Source organism: Mesoplodon mirus (assembly GCF_964341445.2).
Source record: "Mesoplodon mirus genome assembly, chromosome: 7".
Lineage (NCBI taxonomy): Eukaryota > Metazoa > Chordata > Mammalia > Artiodactyla > Ziphiidae > Mesoplodon > Mesoplodon mirus.
In genome coordinates this window covers 53,125,905-53,148,771 of record NC_138983.1, presented here as the reverse complement: position 1 = coordinate 53,148,771, position 22,867 = coordinate 53,125,905, and the positions used below count along the sequence as shown (strand labels likewise).

General features: G+C 41.3%; 1 protein-coding gene across 7 annotated transcripts in view; it reads right to left on the bottom strand.

Moving 5' to 3' along the window:
* The window catches only part of PAK1 (p21 (RAC1) activated kinase 1), a 235,227-nt gene that overhangs the window by 129,493 nt on the left and 82,867 nt on the right, over positions 1-22,867 (bottom strand). Inside the window, exon 1 of one of the 7 annotated variants that reach the window (XM_082627869.1) lies at positions 16,039-16,674. The exons of 5 other annotated variants lie outside the window; for them this stretch is intronic. The gene's annotated coding sequence lies outside the window, so the exon portion shown is untranslated. Of the gene's footprint in view, positions 1-16,038; positions 16,675-22,867 lie in introns of those variants that run through there. One more of the 7 variants, XM_082627865.1, reaches the window with a different exon arrangement.

The window sequence follows — 22,867 nt, the reverse complement described above, 5'->3', positions numbered from 1 at the left end:
ACGGATGGATTGGGAGCTTGGGATTAGCAGATGCAAACTGTGATATACAGGATGGATAAACGACAGTGTCCTACTATATAGCACAGGGAACCATATTCAGTATCCTGTGGTAAACCATAATGGAAAAGAATATGAAAATGAATATGTATATATATATGTGTATAACTGAGTCACTTTGCTGTACAGCAGAAATTAATACAACATTGTAAATCAACTATACTTCAATAAAGTTTTTAAAAATGAAAAAAACAAAACACAACAAAAAGACTGGTGGTCAGGACACTAGTTAAGAGGTAATTTTAAAACCTAGAGACAAGATAATTATGGTCTAAACCAGAGCACAGAGGATAGAAAGATAAAAACAAATTTGGAAATAACTTCAGAGATAAAACAGACAAGGCTTGATAATTCTTGATAATGTGAGCTCATTCATTCAGCAAATATTTACAACACTCACTGTGGTCCTGGCACTGTACTAGGTGATGGGGTACAAAGGTGAACAAAAGAGATGATCTTTGACTCCATGGAGCTGAAAGGCTAGACATATAACAAACAGACAGGTACAGAATTACAGGTCATTATAAAAGCCATTACAGAAAATAACAAATACTGTAAGATGAAAATAGAGGGGATCTTCTTTAGATCAGATGGGTCCTGGCTTCCAGTAGATACCCAATATTTAGAAAGAAGAATATACTCAATTTTCTTAAAGAAGAAAAAGAGGGAGGCAGAGAAAAGCTAGAATTGTTTAGAAGCCAGAAATGGAGAAAAGCATACCAGGGGAGAAGAACAGGTGTGAAGGCCCTGAGGCAAGAAAGACTTTCTCAAACTTTGTAGAAGGGGGTGGTGGGAGGGAGAGAGGAAAAAACAGTGCCAATCACTCTGAAGCACAGCCACTGAGGTGGAGAGTGGCACAAGATGAAGTTAGAGACACAAAAAACAAGGTCAGGTCACTCAAAAACTTAAAATCACGTTTAAGATTTTATATTTGGGAATTCCCTGGCAGTCCAGTGGTTAAGACTCGTCGCTTTCACTGCCGTGGGTCTGGGTTCTATCTCTGGTTGTGGAACTGAGATGACACAAGCCACGTGGCACAGCCAAAAAAAAAAAAAAGAAAAGAAACATTTTATATTTTCTCCTACATAAAACAAAAAACTTTTACAGGTTTCAAGCAAAGAACTCAGTTAAAAGATAGTCCAAGGTAGGGACTTCCCTGTTCCCTGGTGGTAACAGTGGTTAAGAATCCGCCTGTCGATGAAGGGGACACAGGTTCAATCCCTGGTCCAGGAAGACACCACATGCCTCAGAGCAACTAGGCCCGTGTGCCACAGCTACTGAGCCTGTGCTCTAGAGCCCTTGAGCCACAACTACTGAGCCTGCCTGCTGCAACTACTGAAGCCCACGTGCCTAGAGCCCGAGCTCCGCAACAAGAGAAGCCACCACAATGAGAAGTCCGTGCACCACAGCCAAGAGCAGCCCTGGCTCGCCGCAACTAGAGAAAGCCCGCACGCAGCAACAAAGACCCAGTGCAGCACAAAATAAGTTAATTAATTAATTTTTTTAAAAAGATAGTCCAAGGTAGAGATGATGGTAGTTTGGATTAGAGAAGTGACAACAGAAATGGAGAGAGGTAGACAGATTCAAGCAATACAAAGGAAGTAAAATTAACAAGATAGGGAGTGGAGTTATCCGTATGAAGGACAGGAGAGAAGCGTGTCAGGAGAGAAGGAGGTGTCAGGGATGAACCTTAAATTTCTGGTTTGAGCAACTAGAGAAACAAAGATGCCACTAAGACAGTGATAACGGAGAGAACCAGGTTTGTAGAAAAAGACCAAGAACGCAGTTTAGAGTATATAAAGAAGGAGATGTTGTAAGACCTCAAAGTGGAAATATCAAGTGGGCAATTGAATATATGAGTCTAGAGTTAAGGAGAGAGGTTTAGACTAGAGATATCTGGGGAAATACAGAAGTTGAAAGCATATATATAGTATTCAAAGGTAGGACAATGAATGAAATCAAGTAGAAAGAGAGTACAGTGCAAGAGAAGAGGATCTCTCCCTTGAGGAATTCCAACATTTAAAATCAACATTGTAGAAAAGGCAACAAATTAAACTGAGGAATGGTCAGAGGTAGGAGGCAAACAAGGAAAGTGATATCACAGAAGGCAAAGTATATTTTAAAGAGGGAGTAAATCAATAAAGGCAAATATACTGAGAGGTCCAGAAAGATAAGAATGAAAAGGAAATTCTGTGGCTGCTAACAACACAAAAAGAGAGCCATCCAAGCACTGTGAGCCTCTCAATGAAAGAACACACCAACACCTATAACGTGGCCATGCAAAAAAAAAAAAAAAAAAAAAGATCAAGCCTCTAGAAACTAACTTACAAATAATATATAGAACCAAGGAACTTGTTAAATTATAACAGAGAGATGCAAAATCCAGACAGTGAGAAACTTTATAGGACAACTGGTTTCTTCAACAAATAATCTGAAAGGGGGAAAAAAGAGATTGAGAGGAAAGTTAGAGATTAAAGGAGACATAAAGTAGCCCTTATCTGTTTCAAACTGTTAAAGAAAAAAAAAACAAAGAAGGAAAGAAAAGTATGACATTTGCACCACAACTGAACATTTTGATGATATTAAGGGATTATGGGAAGGGGAGTGGTGTATGTGTGGCTACGGTTTTGGAGTTGTTTGCTTTTTTCTTTTTTTTTTTTTTAAAGTAGATTTGGCACCATAGGGGTCATTATGGGCCTTAGCCCAAGCAGTTGTGATAAGGTGGGGGGATGGGGGTAGAAGCAGAGTGGAGTAGGCTGCCAAGTAAATGGGAGGTAAGGGATTAGAAGCAGAAGTTGTAAACAGCTATTTAAAAAAGACTAGTTTTGAAGGAAAGCAAAAATAGCGCTTAGCTGAAGGCTAACATGGGATCTCAGGAGCACTTTTGTTTGGTGGAGAAGGGGAAAACTGTTTTCCTTTAAATAAAACATTTCAATGCTGCTTATGATAACCCAGTAGAAAGCAAAATGTAATGAGGTAGTGAAGTGAGGTTTCTAAGACAGGACCACAGGAAGGAATCTAAAAGCATATGAAGGATCAGGCCTTTCCTTGAAAGAGAATCATATCCTTCATTGTAAAAAAAAGGAGCGAAGGCGGGCTTCCCTGGTGGCGCAGTGGTTGAGAGTCCGTCTGCCGATGCAAGGGATACGGCTTCGTGCCCCAATCCGGGAAGATCCCACATGCCGCGGAGCGGCTGGGCCCGTGAGCCATGGCCGCTGAGCCTGCGCGTCCGGAGCCTGTGCTCCGCAACGGGAGAGGCCACAACAGTGAGAGGCCCGCGTACCGCAAAAAGAAAAACAAACCAAAAAAGGAGCGAAGGCAAAAATGGGTACAATCCAAGTAGATTCAGAAGTAGGAATATAAAGCTTCTATTTATTTGTGATAAATGAGACAAAGTGAGGGGTAGTAGAGAAGTGAAAGCACAGAAGAGAAAGTGACAGGTGGAGACTGTGGGGAGAACTGAAGATAACCCTGAAGAAAAGCAGCTATTTCCAGAGCTAGAAAATAAAGGGGGGAAAAAATAGGCTTTTGGAAATGGGAAATAAGTCAGTTGAACAGACCAACTCCTGAAGAAATCATTAAAAGAAAGGCTGTGGTGGTATTCTCAGTTTGCAAATATTAAATCCTGTCAAGAGCCTATTAGGTCTTCATATCACTTGATCCAATAATTCTACCTATGGGAATTTATTCTAAAGAAATAAACTCTGAAAGTAAAAAGCGATATGTAGTGTTACAGATAAAATTACAGTGTAATTTATTACAGGGGAAAAAAACCTAAATGATTGTGATGGTTAGTTTTATGTCAACTTGGCTAGGCTATAGTACCCAGTAGTTCAATTAAACACTAAACTAGGTGCTGCTGTGAAGGTATTTTATAGATACAGTAAACATCTACATTCAGTTGACTTTAAAACAAGGGAGATTATCCTTCATAATCTGCGTAGGCTTCACCCAATCAGTTGAAAGACCTCAAGAGCAAAACTGAGGTTTCCCTGCCAAAGAATTCTACTGGTTCTGTTTCTCTGTTTCTCTGGTAGAACACTGACTGATACAATGGTATTAGGCAAATTATGGAATAACATCTTAAATTTTATAATGAACACTACACAGTAACATGGGGGAAATGTTTATAAGTCAAGAAAAAAAAGGCAAACAACAAATGTAGGTCTACATTGTGATTATAATTATGTAAATAGGTATGTTTACATACAAGAAAAAAGGAAACAAGAGTTTACTCATTTGACTGATGGAATTGTGCCTGAATTTTAAATTTATTAACAGTATTACAAAATAGTTTGTTAAATAGAGCTCTGTTATTTTTAATGGAATAAAGTTAGTAACATTGTACGTGTTAAGCCTTATTAGAATTGTGGCCCTATAAAGAAATTGGTACTAACCTAAAAGAACTCTGCCAATTTTGAAATGTTGCCTGGGAGAGTACTAAAAAAAATTTTTTAAAGGAAACTTCTGGAAAGCAAATATGCCTAAAAGGGCCTTAATCCAATGCCATTTTTCAGTAACATTTAATTCTTCAACTCAAATAAAATGAAGAAAGACCCAGAATGGCAAAGTAGCTGGTGATCAGCTTAAGAATTTTCCACATCCTTAGCTAGCACCAGGGCATGCATTCAACTTTGACTCAGGTCAGAGATATTTGTTCTGGGCACCTAAATATTTAACACAGTGAGGTTTCTTCTCTCCTGGCCTCTCCCAACACCAGACAATTGAAAGGATTCTTGTATGTTTGCTAAACTTGAGTAAAGAAATCATATGGACCTCAGTTTGAATGCTGGCTCCACTTTCATTCATTCAATCAAAAAACATTTATGGGGCTTCCCTGGTGGCACAGTGGTTGAGAATCTACCTGCCAATTCAGGGGACACAGGTTCGAGCCCTGATCCGGGAGGATCCCACATGCCGTGAAGCGGCTGGCCTGTGCGCCACAACTACTGAGCCTGAGCTCTAGAGCCCGTGAGCCACGACTTCTGAGCCCGCGCGCCTAGAGCCCGTGCTTCTCAACAAGAGAAGCCACCGCAATGAGAAGCCCATGCACCACCACGAGAGTGGCCCCCACTCGCCGCAGCTAGAGAAAGCCCGCACGCAGCAACGAAGACCCAACACAGCCAAAAATAAAAATAAATAAAATAAATAAATTTATTTTTAAAAATGTAAAAAAGGTCTTCCCTGGTGGCGCAGTGGTTGAGAGTCCGCCTGCCGATGCAGGGGACAAGGGTTCGTGCCCCGGTCCGGGAAGATCCCACATGCCGCAGAGCGGCTAGGCCCATGAGCCATGGCCGCTGAGCCTGCGTGTCCGGAGCCTGTGCTCCGCAACGGGGGAGGCCACAACAGTGAGAGGCCTGCATACCAAAAAAAAAAAAAAAAAAAAAAAAAAAACCACATTTATGGAGTAGCTACTATATGTTAGGAACTGTAACTATAATGGGGAGCAAAAAAAAGATAATTTTTATTTTAAGGAAAGGGGTACTATGTTAAAATTCTTTCTCTTTAAGGTGTCATGCCTTAAAAATGATTCTCTGGAGCATAGGGTCTAGTAGGGCAGACAGACGTTAATCAAATAACGCCATAGAGTAGTGGGTAAGAGTATGATAGCTAAAGTGTTTAAGGGTGAAGTATACTGATGTCTACAACTTTTTTTGAAATGCTTCAAAATAAGATGAATTGATGAATAGATTAGGGATGGATATTCAATAAAGCAAATATAGTAAAATATTATAGAACCTAAATGAGTATATGAGTGCTCACTAAACATACTCCCATCGCAATATTTTATTATAAAGAATTTTTAAACATACAAAATAGTTGAAAGAAGTGTATTGCTTCAGAGTCAGCCTAAAGAAGGGATTTTTCTTTTTTAATAAAAAATTTAGACTTCCCTGGTGGTCCAGTGGTTAAGACTCTGCACTTCCAATGCAGGGGGCGTGGGTTTGATCCCTGGTTGAGGAACTAAGATCCCATGTGCCAAAAAAAATTTTTTTTTTTAAATTTGAATAAAAAATTCAATCTTTGACGAAGAGTTCTACTTAGATACTATAGATATCCAGAGGCAATCTCAAAACCACTTAAAAACTTTGATTAGTCAATTTAATCAATTTACTCCTCAATATTTATTTGTTTGTTTGTTTTAGCTGACAATGATAGAGAACATTCTACACTCAAGACACTATGCTAAAAGTGCTGGTTCATCTCCTCATTCTAGCACCAAGGGGTGGTGGGGAGTGGTTTGGGCAGTCACTATTTGTCTGTGTCTGTAAAATCTGATTTATTCATCCCTTCTCAGTCTCTCAGGATTAACTAGGATACTGCACAGGGTACCATCCTGAAAGGTCTCTTCCTACCAGACCAGCTTCATCTCATACCATTCACTCTTGCTCCCTACGGCGCATCAACCATAATGTCCTGTGTTTAGTTCCCCCATGTTGAGTTAAACCAGTGTTATCCAATAGAAATATAATGCAAGCCACTAACACAAGCTACATAGGTAATCTTAAATTTTCTGGTAGGTATATCTGAAAAGTTAAAAAAGAAAAGCAAGTTAAATTAATTTGAAAAAATATTTAACTCAATTTATCCAAATATTAACATTTCAACATATAATCAATATAAAAAGTTAATTACTTTAAATTCTGTTTTTCAGTACTAAGCCTGAAATCTGGTATGTATTTTACACTTATAGCACATCTGTATATAAACCAGCAACATTTCAAATGCTCAGTAACCCCACTGGCTAGTAGCTACCATACTGAGCATCATAGCTCTAAACTTTTACCTACTTTCAGGGCCCTTGTGCACTTAAAATGTTCCCTCTGCCTGCAATGCTCTACACTCCATTCTCTGCATGACTAGTATCTACTTATCTTGCATATCTTATTTTAAAAGTATCATCTCCTCAATGAGGCCTTCCTCTTAGCACTCCCAAATTCTCTACCCTACTCCTTTATCTTCTGTAGGATTTATCAAAACCTGCAACTACTTATTTGCACATTTAATGCTTTTCTCTTTATTCCCCTCTGGAGTATAAGCTTTATAAGGGCAAGGACAAGGACCATTTCTGTACTGCTTATGATTGTACCCCCAGTACTAAGCACACGCCTGGCACATAGGAAGCGATCAACAAATATCTGTAGACTAATTAAGGGATAGATAAATAGAAGCACTGTAGAGATGCATTTGGTTTGTATGCATGTGGAAGTGTGTGTGTTTTGTCCCTACTCTACCAACCCACACATAAGAATATTCTCAGCAGCCATTCCCAAGTGGCCTGGGGCCTTAACAAAGTAGTCAGCTTCAAACAACTCTCTGGCAACTGGCAATGGATAGAAACAACATGATTTTTGGAAAAAGAATGAACTGCAAATAGCTTTTAACATTCTCCAAGGAACCAGGATTTTTTTTTTTAAGTCAAGGGAAAATGAAGGAAGTGCCACTGGTCAAGGCAGCACCCAAATGATCAGGAGCCAACACCAGATTTGGAGACAGATGATATGGATTAAAGATTCCAATTTGCAAACTCCCAGCTCTGTTATCATGGACAAGCCACTTAATTTCTTTCCATCTGTAAAAATATTATGCATTAAGGACAGAATTAAGTGAGATTGTATACGAAAGTGTTTTGAAAACAGTAAAGTCTAAATATATATTGTCTCTAGGCTGCTTAGGAAATGTGAACTTACAAAAGTGTATCATAATGAATTTTTCCCCTTTGCTCATCTAGTTTCTTGTTCTAAGTTACTTTGCAGATTACATATAGATAACTTCTTGAACTGACCAAGCAAAATGTACCTGGACACCAAACAAAAATATCAGACTCTGGACTGGCCAGGTAATTCCAGATGGGAAAATCATCTTAAACAGAAGAAAATGTTATAAAATAGTAATTCTTCAACAGGTGATTGGGGAACTAAGAGTCCTTCCAACTATACCAAGTCCCTCTCTACCCATGCCCCAACCTGGAAATTTAAATTTTACTCCTCTAGCCCACTGAGAATTGTTTCCATAGTGAAATACTCTTACTGATGGACTATGGGGATCATGGACTATTTTACTATGGAGTAAGGGTGAGGGCAAGGGAGAGAAGAAGAAAAAAATATTTTTTAAATAAATAAAAAAATTTAAAAACACTGTCATAAAATATTTGAACTAAGAAGCTGGCATCAAATTTAATACATCTAACAGGAGAAGCCACCGCAATGAGAGGCCCGCGCACCACAACGAAGAATGGCCCCCGCTCGCCGCAACTAGAGAAAGCCCATGCGCAGCAACAAAGACCCAATGCAGCCAAAAATAAATAAATAAGTAAATAAATTTGTTTTTAAAAATAAATTTAAAAAAATTTAAAACATCTATGTGACAGCTAAGGAAAACGGAGGCTCAGGGTGGTTAAGTGACTTGCCGTAGTTACACAGTAATAATCATAAAAATGTCTTCAAATCCCAACTTGATCTCTCTGCTTCTAAATTTTCTAATCTGTAAAATGAGTATAAAACAGTATCTCTCTTATAGGATTATTCTGAGGAATAAATGAAAAACCAAATGTAAAGTACTTGGCACTGTGAAAGTCCCCAGTAAAAGGTCAGTTGTAATGAGGCTGAGGATGCTGATTTGTTCCTGATGTCATTTATCCCCAACATACAATGAGGCTGGGAGGAGAAGGTGGCTGGGAAACAGGGAGATCACTATCCCAAACTCATTTTTAAAAAAGATTAGAAGGGTATAGATGAAATGCTATAATACTTACTATTGGTTATCTTTCTACAATAAAACTCTGATAGATTTGTTGTTGTCCTTGTTTTACCTTTTATTCTTCTGTATTCTCCATATTTTCTACAAGAATCACATATTACTTTCATAATAAAAGAAACATAAATGTATTTTAAAAACAAACAAGGGGGTTTGAGTAAAGACATTCAAATTGGAAGAGTGACTATCTGATGCTATTTTAGCTTGCTGGACCCTGGTTAGCAACTCCTGGAAAAAAAAAATCTATTTAAATGATTAAGGAAAATCTGAGAAAATGCCCACAGAATCTTAGAGCTAAAAGCATTTTTATAGGTCACTTGGTCCAAACTCCCAACTAATAGCCAACATGAGTCAAGCACTTTACCGCTTATGAATTGCTATACATTTATCTATGGAGCTCACCTGATCCTCACAATACCAGAAAAGTATAAGAGAGCTACAGTGTATTGGAAGAAGCACGAGCTCAAGAGTCAGAAGTACTGGTCCTCAAACTATAGCTGTGCTGTACAGCCTCAGGAAATTCAATTAACCTCTGTTTTCACTTCTATAAAATGGACATAAAATAATTCCTGTCTTAGCTAACCCAGGGAGTTGCTGAAAGAATAAAGTGAGATAACATTAGTGAAAGTACTCTGTACACTATCCAAAAGGCTATTCATCGTCTGAGCCTTGCTTTCCTGTCTGCTCTTACCACTCCCCACCTTGCACCCCATCCTCTAAGTGTACTAAACTACTCAGAGTTCCCCAAACATGCTCTCAAGCTTTCTAGCCCTCATATCTCTCTCTTTCAGGAAGGTCCTCCTTCTCCCTTCTCTTTCTACCTCTCCCCCACTGTCTTGGTTAACCCCTGCTTATCTCTCAAAATCCAACTCAGGTGTCACTTCCATTGAGAAGGCTTGCCAGACCACCCCTATTTCAGGTGAAGTAGATGCCTTTCCTCTGTCTTCACATAGCACCAGTATATATATCCATGTGTCATTTTTTTTCTCAATATAGTACAGTTGTCTACAGACATGTTTGTTTCTCAAATATAAACTTAAAGGTAGGGACAAGGTATCATCTATCTGTTTCTTCACAGCCCATGACAATGCCTGAGGCTTAATATGTGTTTAGCAAATAAAGGGACTTTAGATGACAATTAAAACAGTTTTCATATAATAAGTACCAAAGACATTTATGCAAAATATTATAAGGCAGTACTTTTCAAACTTGGCTGCATATCAGAATCTATAACTTTTTAAGAATAGAGATCCCAAGAGATTTTGATTAAGTAGACCTGAGATAGAGCCCAGGCAACTGTATTTTTTTTCACATCTTCACAAGTAGTTCAAACGCATAGCCAAAATTAAAAACCACTGCTATACATAATTGCAGTCATAAAATTACAACAACTGTACCTAACATCTATATAACTTAACATCTTACAATTCATTTTCACATATGTTATTCATTTAATCTTCACAACAACCCTGTGAGTTAGGTATTATTTGTATTTTCCAAATGAAGAAACAGAGACTTAAATAAGTTAAGTGTCCAAGTAGGTCTTTGCCTAACTTCAAATTTACTGCTCTTCCTTCTACATCTCCCTCCTTCCCTAGAAAAATGATAAATAATATTGCCATAATATACAAAGTACTATGAGGCAAGGATGCAAATGAGAAAGCCATCAATCCCTTTGTGCAAATCAGGGAAAGAGAGAATAAGGAAAGCTAGGCCTTCAAGATATAGGCAGGCAGATGAGGGTAGAGGCCACACAAATACTGTCACTGTCATTTATCACCCCAAAAGATTCAAAAGGCAGATTCTATAAAGGAGAAAAATGTCCTTGCAGCCTCAGTTAGTACTTACACAGTCTGAAAGGGAAAGGGACATTGGAGAGAACTGGAAGTAGAAAAGTGGAAGAAGAAAGCCCCATAAACAAGAATGAATTTCCCAATGCTGCATGCAAATTATCACACCCTGACTCCATGAATAAGAGCCAAAACATAACGGACTTTTTATAATTAAGACTTAGATAAATTTTAGAGAATTAATCAATACCACACAAAATCATATTTATGAGGGATCAATGAACCTCTGGTTCTTCCTTGACTTGTTACTACACTATTCCTAAAGAGGGGATAATCTGGAGGATCCTGGCACATAGAAGATTTCTCCCATCTCAGAGACTAGATGGGAGAGTGGAGGAAGTTATTTATGAGAGATAAAGCTTAACCCTAAAGCAGAAAAATGTATTACATTATGTTAATAAATCTACATTGGCAAAGGAAAAATGAATATTCAGGCACAGGTGACTCAGAACATCGATAAAGTCTGATCTCTCAACTTCAGTAAAGAAGTGTTATCCTATAAGTCTGCAATATCATGACCATCTGGCAGAGTTTTATCAGCAATTATTTTTGGGGGGTTCAAACTGTGGACTTCAGTTGGGATTTCTTAGTGAGAAGAGGTTAGAGAGATTAAAAAGCAATCTAAAAGGACATTTCTAGTGCCCCAAAGTTTAGCCTGATAGAGTTTAAAAGGCAATATGATATAGCGGCAAAAATAAAGAACATTTAGATTCAAAAAAATGTAGTTTTAAACCAATATTTAGTCATTTGCTAATGATGCGCCTTTGCACAAGCCAACGGAAATATCTATTTCACATGGCTTTTGTGAAGACTGAACAAAACGCACCAGGGAAAGGTGCTATTCTTTTTCCTAATGAATGATAAATGTAAATCCATGTAAGTCTTTCTTCACCAGTCTTTCTATGCACAAAAAAAGAGAGGAGGCTAAATGAAGGAAGATTTTAACTCTCACAGCAGTACACTTACAAAACATTCCTACACCCACCATACAGAAAAATTAAAGCAGCTGGGGTAATGAACATGCCACATAACTGCTGGTATCAGATGGATATAGACTGGACTGAGGTTTGCCACTTACTTTCAACAAAAGCTTAAACAAGTTCCCTTTGCCAGTCTGAGTTTCAACCTCCTTATCCATGATATAGAGATAGTAGCAATCTTCTTACATGCTTATTTTGAAGATTGGAAAAAATATTTCGCATAGTATCTGGTACATAACAGTTGTTCAGTAATGTAAGCTGCTGTTAATAAGTTTACCACCACCTAACAACCAGCTAACAAATTATAGTTTTCAAAAGTTTCTTTACATTCAGTGTTTTTTCAGTTGCTTCATAGCTGTAAGTTAGTCATAGCAACTGTTACTAACCCTATTTTACAGTTAGGACAAAAGGCACAAAGATAAAATTACTTCCATAAGGTCATGCAGTAATATAGAGACTAAATTAAGGTCTCCTGACTTTCTCTGGGTTTTATTACTCACCCCAACCCAAATTATAACATTAGTCCTTAGGAATTAAAATGAAACAGCATATTCTTTTTGATAAACTTAAACTTCTCTCTTTACTATTTAAAAAAAAGAAAGTTTTTTCCCTACTTTCTAGTCATGATTTAGAAAGATAAAAAGGGGGGAAAGGAAAATTCATTAACAACAGAATTGAGAATTATCTCAAATTACCAACTGCTGATTCTACCTTTATTTTTGTTTTAGTTTTCCCCAATAAAGCCACCAACCTCTTAATTAAAAGATTTTAAAGTCTGCTTATCAAAATGATGCTTGTTTGGTAAACTATTCCAAAACTGAGAAAAAAAATTAGAAAGACAGCTTTGTCCCATCTTTATGAGTATGCACCACTTTATCCCTCTATTTAATTTCTTCACTTCCACACTTATCACATCATGTTTTAGTATCTTTAACTCCTTAAGGACTTGAACCACATCCTATGGATATCTGAACATCCTGTCCAAGCATGGGACCTGGCATATGGTAGAGAAGGACTCAACAAGTGTTTACAAATAAATGAAGCAACAAATGAAGCCAATCTCCCAGAGGGAAGTTAGGAAAGGAGAAAACTGGATATGGTATCTTAGGGCTAATAAGAAAGTGAAAGAAACAAAATATTTTAAGAGCTTCACAAGGAAGAGAAACCTTTGTGTGGAGTCAAACAGGCCCTTGTATGGCTTTAAGTATCACTAGAGAAAGAAAAAAACCACAGGAGATCAGGAAGAGATAGTTTCAAGTTAAAAGGTTCAAAAATTAGGGTGCTTATTTAAACTTGCAAAACCACATGCAAGTTCCCAAGAAACAAGCCTGGCCTAGGATATGTTATGTGCAATTTTAAGGTCCTGGCTGAAAGAAAAAAAAAAAAAAATCCTCCAGGCTTCGGTGGAGAAAGACAGATGTAAAAGGGAAGAAAAGCTCAATCTAAAATAAATCCCCCAAAATGTTAGAATCCACTTGGCTTTGCATATTGGAGTGTGGTTCCTCTTCCTACTGAGAACTATTCCTGAATAAACCCCCAACGTAGCAGCTGGCAGTAAATGGGATTAAATAATTTTTATATTATTCATTCAACAAATATTTGAGTGCCTGCTATATACAGTCACTATTCTAGGCCTTGGGATTAAAGCAGTAAATAAAACAAAATTCTCTGCTTTCAGGAAGCTTTCAATCAAGTGGCAAAAATAGATGATATGGAATGGAATGGAGTATAATAGAATAGGATAGGATGGAATGGAATGGAACAGAATGGAATAGATGGAATGGAATGTCAGGCAGTTTGTGCCACGGAAGAAAAAGGAGGGAGGGCTGAGGAGGGGAGGTGGCAAGGAGCTGGTCTTACCAAAAGCAGATCTCTTAACCCAGTGATTCTCAAACTTTAGCAAGTATCAGAATCACCTGGAGGACTTGTTAAAGCAAATATCTGGAGCCCCCTACCCTAGAGTTTTTCATTTGTAGGTCTGGAATGGGACAAACAACTTGCAATTCTAACAAATTTCCAGATTGTATCGACGCTGCTGGTGCAGAGACCACACTTGGAGCTAATTATTCTAACCCAAAGAATTAGGTAACCTCTAACTCATGGGTCTTGACTTGCTTCTTTATTCATACATTCATTTCAAACACTTCTCCACTGCCAGAAGCTTTGCTAGGCACTAGGACTAAACAGATCCTGCCCCCAAGAAATTCACAGGTTCATGGAAAAGACAGGCACAAACTCAAATATTTGCAATAGAGAGCTATAGAGACCTCTAAGAGTGGTCTGTACATGAGCCAAAGGGTGGAAGAGCAACTCATTCTATGGAGGTAATAGGAGGAGAAACTAAGGGACTGCTTCCTAGAGGTCCAACAAGCACTTCTCCACAGGCAGGTACAGGGTGGTATTCCAGGCAGAAAGAACAGCACATGCAAAAGCAGAGATGAGAAGAGAGTGGCAGGGGACTTACAGAAAGTGAGGCTGCAAAGGCTGGCAGTATTCTAATCTCTGAGAGCTTCTTACTCATGTCAAAGTGTATAAAATTTTATCTTTAGGCAATGACTAGTCGGGGTGGGGGGGATAAATCACTGGGTTTTGTTTTACAAAGATCTCTCTAGATACTCAGAGCCCTCCTTTTAGAAAGCACTCCTTCCTCCAAACCTAGCACAGGGCCTCATAACATGCGCTTAGTAAATGTATACTGAATTGGACTGAAAAAGCTCTTTGTCAAGTGCTATTTTATAGATGAGAAGCAGGTCACCACCTTCCCTGAAGGACTCACTTTGGCCAGGACAAGACCTGAAAAACAGGTCCAGCAGCCTCAATTATTGCACACCACTCCCTGTACAACTGGAGTAGAGACTAGGGAAAGCCTTCATTGTTTACATGTCTACCTCACCCACTAGACTTTGAGCTCTTTGAAGACAGGGAGTGTCTTAATAGATTCTAAATCCCCATAGCCCTAGCAGGAGACCTGGAACACAGTAGCTCTCCAGACTCCAGTAATGTTGGGTAAATGAACGACTGAATAAGCAAATTTACCAGATAGACCCATGAGCTAACGTAGGTAAGCTTCAGCGAATGTTTCAGGGTCCATCGTTCCAAAACCCCTTCTGAGAAGCAGAGTTTCTAGTTGAGGTGAGGTGGATTTCATATGCACCTGATTTAGGATTTCCCAAATAGGAACAAAAAAATGTTACAAGTGCTGTGGTAGAAATCCTACCAGGCCTCTGAGGGACCCAGTGAGAAAGTTTTGCCTGAGAGGAGTATGGGGGTGGATGCCAGCAAAGACTTCACACTGCGGGTAGTGGGGTGGGGGGATGCTTCAGTACAGTCTTGAAAACTAAGTCGGTGGTAGACATCTGCCTGTTTCTAGGGCACAAAAGCAAACTCCTGGAACTTTAAGACTGGAAGTCACCTGCTCAAGGTCACACAGGAAGTAGATGAAGTCATAAGGTAAGACCAATGAGGAGGCATCTGTGTATTGTTGACTCCTGTTTTCTCCTGATAAAGTTGGGAGAGAGAACCCAGAGACACAGTAGGCAAAATTAAAGATTTTTCTCAGGAACAGCTCTTAAAATAATGGCTAGACTAGTGGATTCGAATTTTTATTGGTAACCATAGTACTAACCCTTCCCTTCACTTTTCACAGTTCGGGGGGGCAGGGAGGGGAGCATAAGACAGTTACCCAAAGGGCTTAACAAACAACAAGCACTTTGCTCCCAACACCCACAAACACCCAAAACTTCTCAAGTATTCTTCCAAAACACTCCCGGTAATGTTTGCTGTGAAAATATTCAATACAGTAAAGGCTATAAAAATCACGTCTTTCGAAATGGAATAATGAACATAAAGTAACTCCAATTCTCCTTTCCCCGTTTGTTTTTAACTCCACATGTTACAGAGTATTCCCGGGGTGGGGGAGGGGCAGCACAAGTCAAGCACTATCCACTCGTATTTTTCAAGGAGTTCAACTCTATAGGTGATTCCCCCCCACGGCCTGGACAGGGGTGATTTTTTCGTGCACAATGAATCTGACGCCGCCTTGCTTGGCTTCCCCGTCGCGGGCCAGTGTTAGGATCGGAGGACCACAAAGTTTGGAAGGGAGTCGCTCCCGGGGCCGGACCTGTCGGATCTCCCGTCCCCTCCCCTGCCCCTGTCCTCCCCCGGGCCCCTCGGGGCCCCAGGCGTCCGAAACCGGCGGCTGCCCCGGTTAGTACACAGGGGGCCTTTGTTGGTCCGACAGAAGCGGCCAGCCTCGTAGGGGCCGCCCCCGCCTCGCCTCACCTGGCGCCCCAGTCCAACCGGCCCAGCCGCGGAGAATGAATGGGCCCCGGCGCCCCACCCCGCGCCGCCCCAGCCCCACAGCTAGGGGTACCGGGCGGGAGGCCGGCTCTCACCTTCCGCGCACGTTCGGCTCGACTCGGCTCCTCCTCCTTCTCCTGCTCGGAGGCGGCGGCCGAGCACGGGAGTGAGCGCGCGAGTGCACGAGGGGACGCTTCACTTTCTCCCTCCCGCCGCCGCCGCCGCCGCCGCCGCTGCTCTCTCGGCGCCTCCCCACCCCGCTCGTGCCGGGGAGTCCCTCAGGACCGGGCGGGGGTGGGGGGGTGGTCAGCGACCGTGGGGGGAGTCGGATGGGGGTGAGGCGGAGGGAGCTAGGCGAGTCGGCTGAGGCGGGTGCGTGCTCCCAGGGTCAGAGATGTGAGGAGCTCGGGTGGCCTCTGGGGGAGGAGGTGGGGAGACAGAGAGTTCTTTGAGGGGCTCTCGCGAGCGCGGGGCTCCTTGAAAGAGGGGATAAGAGTCTGAGGGAAAGCGTCTGTGGAGTAGGACAGCAGAGCCGGGGAGGGAGGGGGCGAGTAGGCGCGACAGACGAGCAGAGGGGGAGGGGGGAACCGTGAGGGGGCGTCTACGGTGCTGCCGACACCTTGGACTCCAGCTGCAGCTGCAGCCGCTGCAAGGCCGCCTCCCCAACCTAAGCCGAGCTATTGTACGCCGGCCCCCGGGCGGACCGCCTCGCCCACCGGCCCCCGCCCTCTCCCCCGCGAGGATTGGGCGCCGGCGTTGCCCGGCTCGGCCCGCCTCCCGCAGGTGGGAGGGGGCGGGAAGGGCTGGACAGACCTACGTGAGCGAGGCCAGCCGGGGTGGAGGCGGCGGGGAGCAAGCTCCTCGAATGACGTCATCGGTGCATGACGCAAGAGGCTGGGGAATCACCCGGCCACCGCGTGACGTCATTGCACCCGCGTCTCACCTCGAGCCCCGCACACTCTACAGGGGCAGGCTCCTTGGACGCGGGAAGGCTTTGGGATGGTTTCTGGGGGCGTTAGTGGTGTGTCGAAGAAGATGGCTCACCCCCCCAGTCTTATGGTCCTCTTAAGGTTATAAAGCACCACGGCATCTGCTAGCTCCTTGCCAAGCGCTGAATTTGGAAACTACCCCATCTCCTGGGACCTCAGAACCAGACATTTATTATACTGTTTCTGTTTTTTTGTTGTTTTGTTTTGTTTTTTTGGAGGGGGGAAGGGGGCAAAGAAATGATAATGGAGGTTTCAACTGCTGTTACAGACAGAGAAGAATGGGCTTCTTTTCCCGCTTTTCTCCTACCTGAAGGCTACATTCAAAGCAAACCTTTTTCCTGAGCTCGGGTTCTGTATTTCCCAGTGCCTCTTCTATTTTCCAGTGCAGTGCTTCCATACCCCACTGTACCTCAAATTCCACATGACCCAAACTGAAACAACATTAGTGACGAGGGGTTTGGAATCAGATTGCTTTGCTTCAAATTCCAGCTATACAAATGTTAGTGACAGGACCTTAACATTTCTAAGCCACAATTTCTCTATACGTGTGTATCTTTAACTTGATCTCTTTAAGCCTCAGTTTTACCATAACAATAGCAAGTGCAATTTAGCACTTTGAAATGTTGGCTATTCCTACTACGTTTTTCCCCCAAGCTTGCAACTCACGTTACTTTCTGGTCTTAGAGAACGAACTGCCATCCAGCAGTCCACTGACCCAGAAACCTGAACATAGCCCCCATTCTTCCTCTCTCAACACCCTTATCAAATTGGTCACCAAGTCCTTGTAGAGTATCCTAACTATTTCTCAAGTGCTTGCCCTTCTCTTCACTTACTACCGTCACCTAGACAAATGGAGCAGCTTTCAGTCTCTCCAGATTCAACCCATTCTTACTGGTGACCAGAATGTCCTTTTAAAACCACAGATCTGATGTCTTCCCCTGTTTAAATACTCTGAAAGGGTTTTGTTGCTTTCAGGATAAAATCTAAACTCCTTAACTTGGCACTGTACAACCTTGGTGCTTACACCAGCCTTTCTAGCTTCATCTCACATGGTATATCTTTTGTTCCAGCCACACTGAAATGATACTTAATGTTCTTTGAACACACATTTCTTCATGTCTCTAGCCCTCTCTTTATCTCACTGGCCAACACCTATTCATTCTACAGAGTCCAGCTCAAACGTCCTTTTCATTTTTTCATTAAACTAATATTTCTTAAGTTTCCCTGAGCCTTCACAATGCTGTAATCTTATAATACTTCCATGCCTTTAATGGCATGTAGCAGACAGCATAGTAACTTTCTTTGTGTATCTGATGCCCTGAGCTCCTTGAAAGCAAGTCATATTCCTACCCGTACTATCCATATCCCCAGTATCTAGAAGAGTGCCTGACATATAGTAAGAATCAGTGTTATGAAAATGTATTTAATAAATGCTCACAAAGTACTTACCTTGTGCCAGATACTGTTCTAAGCACCCTCTCTTTTAAACCTCTAACAACCCTTTGAGATAGACTACTGTTATCCCCCCATTTTATTGGTGAGGAAAGTGAGGTACAGAGGGGTTAAGTAACTTAACCCAAGATCATAACCCAGTAAATTAGTTCTAATCTAAACTGTTTTTGCATGGTCTCAGTGGTGGGCAGAATAATGGCTCCCTAAAAATGTTCACATCCTAATCCCCAGAGCCTATGGATATATTACCTTCAACGACAAAAGGGATTTTGCAGGTGTGATTAAATTAAAGATCTTGAGATGAGGAGGTTATTCTGGATTGTCCAGGTGGATTCAGTGTAATCACAAGGATCCTTAAACGTGGGAAAAGTAGGCAGAAGAGTGAGGAAGAGGTAGATTAGACTACGTAAGAGGTCAGATGTGAGATGTGATTCAATGTGAAGAGCACTCCATCCACCTTTTGAAGACAGAGGAAGAGAGCGACCAACTAAGGAATAAAAACAACTCCAAAAGCTGGAAAAGGCAAGAAAACAGATTGTTCCTTGGAACCTCCAGAAAGAAACAGAACCCTGCCAACACCTTGATTTTAGCCCAGTGATACTAATTTCAGACTTCTGGACCACAGAACTGTAAAATAATGAATGTTTGCTGTATTAAGCCACTACAGTTGTGATAGTTTGTTACAGCAGCAATAGGAAACTAACACAGTCTCAAGTCAAGGGTGACTGCTCTATGCTAACAAGTGGGAAGGGCTCCTTGTTAGAGGTGCCAGGTTCTCAGTTGCATCCACCCAAATGTCTCCATCCCAGGCCTCATCCCACTCCCTACCCACAGGAACGCTGACTTTAGCATAAGAGAACAGTCAAGGGGTCTCTGACAGCCCAACTATTACATTCTGGGCCTGATTTTCGGCATAATCTGCTCTCTAGCTGCAGGAAAAGAGGGTTTTTAAAAAATCTTCCATGTAGGTCTTCTGGATCTCATACATGTCCTGAATTGATAGGTGGATGACCTGAGCCTGAAATTCTCTTTCTTCAGGGCTTTTAAGATAGTTCCAGCCAATTCCATGAATTATAATTAACATTACTCCCATCCCATTCGAGTGCTAGAGCATGCATTCTCAATAATGACAATATCAACCACCAAGGAAGTGAAAACTTGTTCTTAGTTGGGAAAAACACATCTTAGATTTTATAATGGTTTGTGTCCTCCAAAGCTCAACCCTATTTTTTTTTTTTTTTTTTTTTTGCGGTACACAGGCCTCTCACTGTTGTGGCCTCTCACATTGCGGAGCACAGGCTCCGGACACGCAGGCTCAGCGGCCATGGCTCACGGGCCCAGCCGCTCCATGGCATGTGGGATCTTCCTGGCACGAACCCGTGTCCCCTGCATCAGCACGCGGACTCTCAACTACTGTGCCACCAGGGAAGCCCAAACACATATATTTTTAAAATAAATGGTGATATTATTCATACAATTTTAGAGGTATATTTGCTCAGGCTGTTCCCTCATCCCGGAATGCATTTCCTCCTTTCTGTTCTTCATCTGAATACTTCCTGCTCATCTTTCTAGACTCAACACATGATAACACCTCTAGGAAGCCTTTTCTTGCCCTCTCTTCTTTCTTCTACCCTAGATGGATTAGGTACTACCTCTTAGGTTTTCCAATGAATCTTTAGTTCTTTCTCTTTTTTTTTCTTTTTAATTTATTTATTTTTGTCTGTGTTGGGTCTTCATTGTGCACAGGCCTTCTCTAGTTGCGGTGAGTTGGGGCTACTCTTGGTTGCCATGCACGGGCTTCTCATTGTGGTGGCTTCTCTTGTTGCAGAGCACAGGCTCTAGTCTCGTGAGCTTCAGTAGTTGTGGCACGTGGGCTCAGTAGTTGTGGCTTGTGGGCTCTAGAGCGCAGGCTCAGTAGTTGTGGCGCACGGGCTTAGTTGCTCCACGGCATGTGGGATCTTTCCGGACCAGGGCTCGAACTCATGTCCCCTGCATTGGCAAGCGGATTCTTAACCACTGTGCCATCAGGGAAGTCGCTTTAGTTATTTCTTTATTACATTTTGCATCTTAATTCATTGTTTACATGTCTGCCTGTCCCAAGAGTCAGGGAGCTCCTCAATGGCAAGGATAATGGCCAGAGTAGGTTTTGTTGAATGGTGTGTGGATGGATGAAGGGATGGAAAAATGGGCGGCCAAATGAATGATGCATGGAAAGAGACACATGCATGACTTTTCATCTGCTATGGAGAGCATCCTTAGCTTTTTGGCCCTTTAGCCTCAGTCTCAGCTATGTTGCCATGGAAGAGTCATTGGTAGAGGGAATATGGATGATGCCATCACCTTATTACTGGGCTACAAAGACAACTCGAGTGCTTGTCACCTCCACAAGGAAATTTTCCAAATCCCATCAAACTTTTGTGCGTAGTCCCGGACTCTGGCCCCTCATTCACTGCAGAGGCAGCAGACCTGCTCAGCTATCCTGAAAACTAAGCATCAGGAGACCCAACTTTCAGTCTCAATTATGTGATAAACTTGCTATGCATGGCCTTGGACATGCTGCTCCCCTGCCACAGGCCTCAGTTTTCTCACTTTACAATAAGAGGAGTAGACTGAGTGGTCTCTAATTCTCCTTTCAGCACTCACTTTCTATGGTCTTATAATTTACTCACTGTTGATCTCACTCAGAGAAGAGACAGGATAGAGAGCACTGCCCACCTTACCTAAACTGTGCTCACTGCCACTATCTCACCAGGTTCCCTTGGGAAAATCTCTACTTCCCAGAGCCCCAGTTTCCTCATCTGGAATGGGAAGATTGAGCCAGATTTTACACACTGAATTTATGCCCATGGTGACTATAAATGCAACTTATGCAAGTCCTCTAATACAAAGAGAATATTCCATTTAAAGATGAACTTTCAGAGTCTCTGAAAATATAGTAAGATTGCATTAGTTGATGTTCTCTGCTAAATGTGTTCTCAGAGGCCATCATGCTGAGCTAAAATAAATGTTTTAGCTTTTACAAAAATCACTCTGATTTTGGGCAAAGCAGTTCCCAAACTCATTGCAGAGTCAGATCACACTGATTTTCAGAACTGCCAAAAAATAAGAAAATGGCTAACATCAATACTGCAACTGCTGCTAAATTCTCAGTCGCTTCAGAACTCTTCACCTTTTATTCATAAAATGACAAAGTTCAGAGTCATCTAAAGGTTGGAGTTCATTATCAATATTATTATAATATCAAGCTTAGACCTACTTTTCCATTAGAAAACACCATAGTTATTACATTAATTATAATAGAAATTATTAGCCATCAATACGAAATTTCAGTAATGAGCAAAAATTTGGGGAAGCATTTTTCCCCATATAGTAAAGGGTTAATATATACATATAAAGAACAGGAAAAAGACAGGAAGAAAATGCATAAAAATCTTAACAACATATGAAAAGTTGATCAATATCATTAGCCATTATGGAAATGCAAGTTAAAACCATGATAAAATACCACTATATACTTTTTAGAATGTAAAATATTAAGAAGACTTACCAAACCATGTGTTGGCGAGAATTTAGAAGAGTGGTGGTGTATACTAGATTAGAAAACAGTTTCTTAAAACACAGTTTGGAAGTGTCTTAAAAAGTTAAAGGTATACCTACCAAATGATGTAATAATTCTAATCTTAGATATTTACTAAAGAGAAAACATATGAAAGCTATATCCATAGAAGTTCTCTTACATGAATATTCATAGTAGTTTTATTTGTAATAGCCAAACACTGGAGATAAACTTTTGGTGGTGATGGGTATCTTGGTTGGAGCAATGGCTCCACGTGTGTGTATGTAAATCAAAACTTATGAAATTGTACCGATGTTCATCAACAAGTGAATGGATAAACAAATTGAGGTATAGCCATACAATGGAATACTACTCAGCAATAAAAAAGAATGAACAATTTATGAATCTCAACAAATTATGCTGAGTGAAAGAAGCCACATAAAAAAAGAATATATAGGGCTTCCCTGGTGGCGCAGTGGTTGAGAGTCCGCCTGCCGATGCAGGGGACGCGGGTTCGTGCCCTGGTCTGGGAAGATCCCACATGCAGCGGAGCGGCTGGGCCCGTGAGCCATGGCTGCTGAGCCTGCGTGTCTGGAGCCTGTGCTCCGCAACGGGAGAGGCCACAACAGTGAGAGGCCCACGTACCGCAAAAAAAAAAAAAAAAAAAAAAAAAAAAGAATATATAGCATATGATTCCATTGATAAAAATATTCTAGAAAATGTGAACAAATCTACAGTGACAAAGGAGATCAGTTGTTGTCTGGGTTTGGGAGAAAGAGTGGGAGGGAGATCACAAAGGGCACCAAAAACTTTGGGGGTGACGGATATGTTTATGATCCTGATTGTGACAATGGCTTATTAAAACTGACCTAGGGCTTCCCTGGTGGCACAGTGGTTAAGAATCTGCCTGCCAATGCAAGGGACACG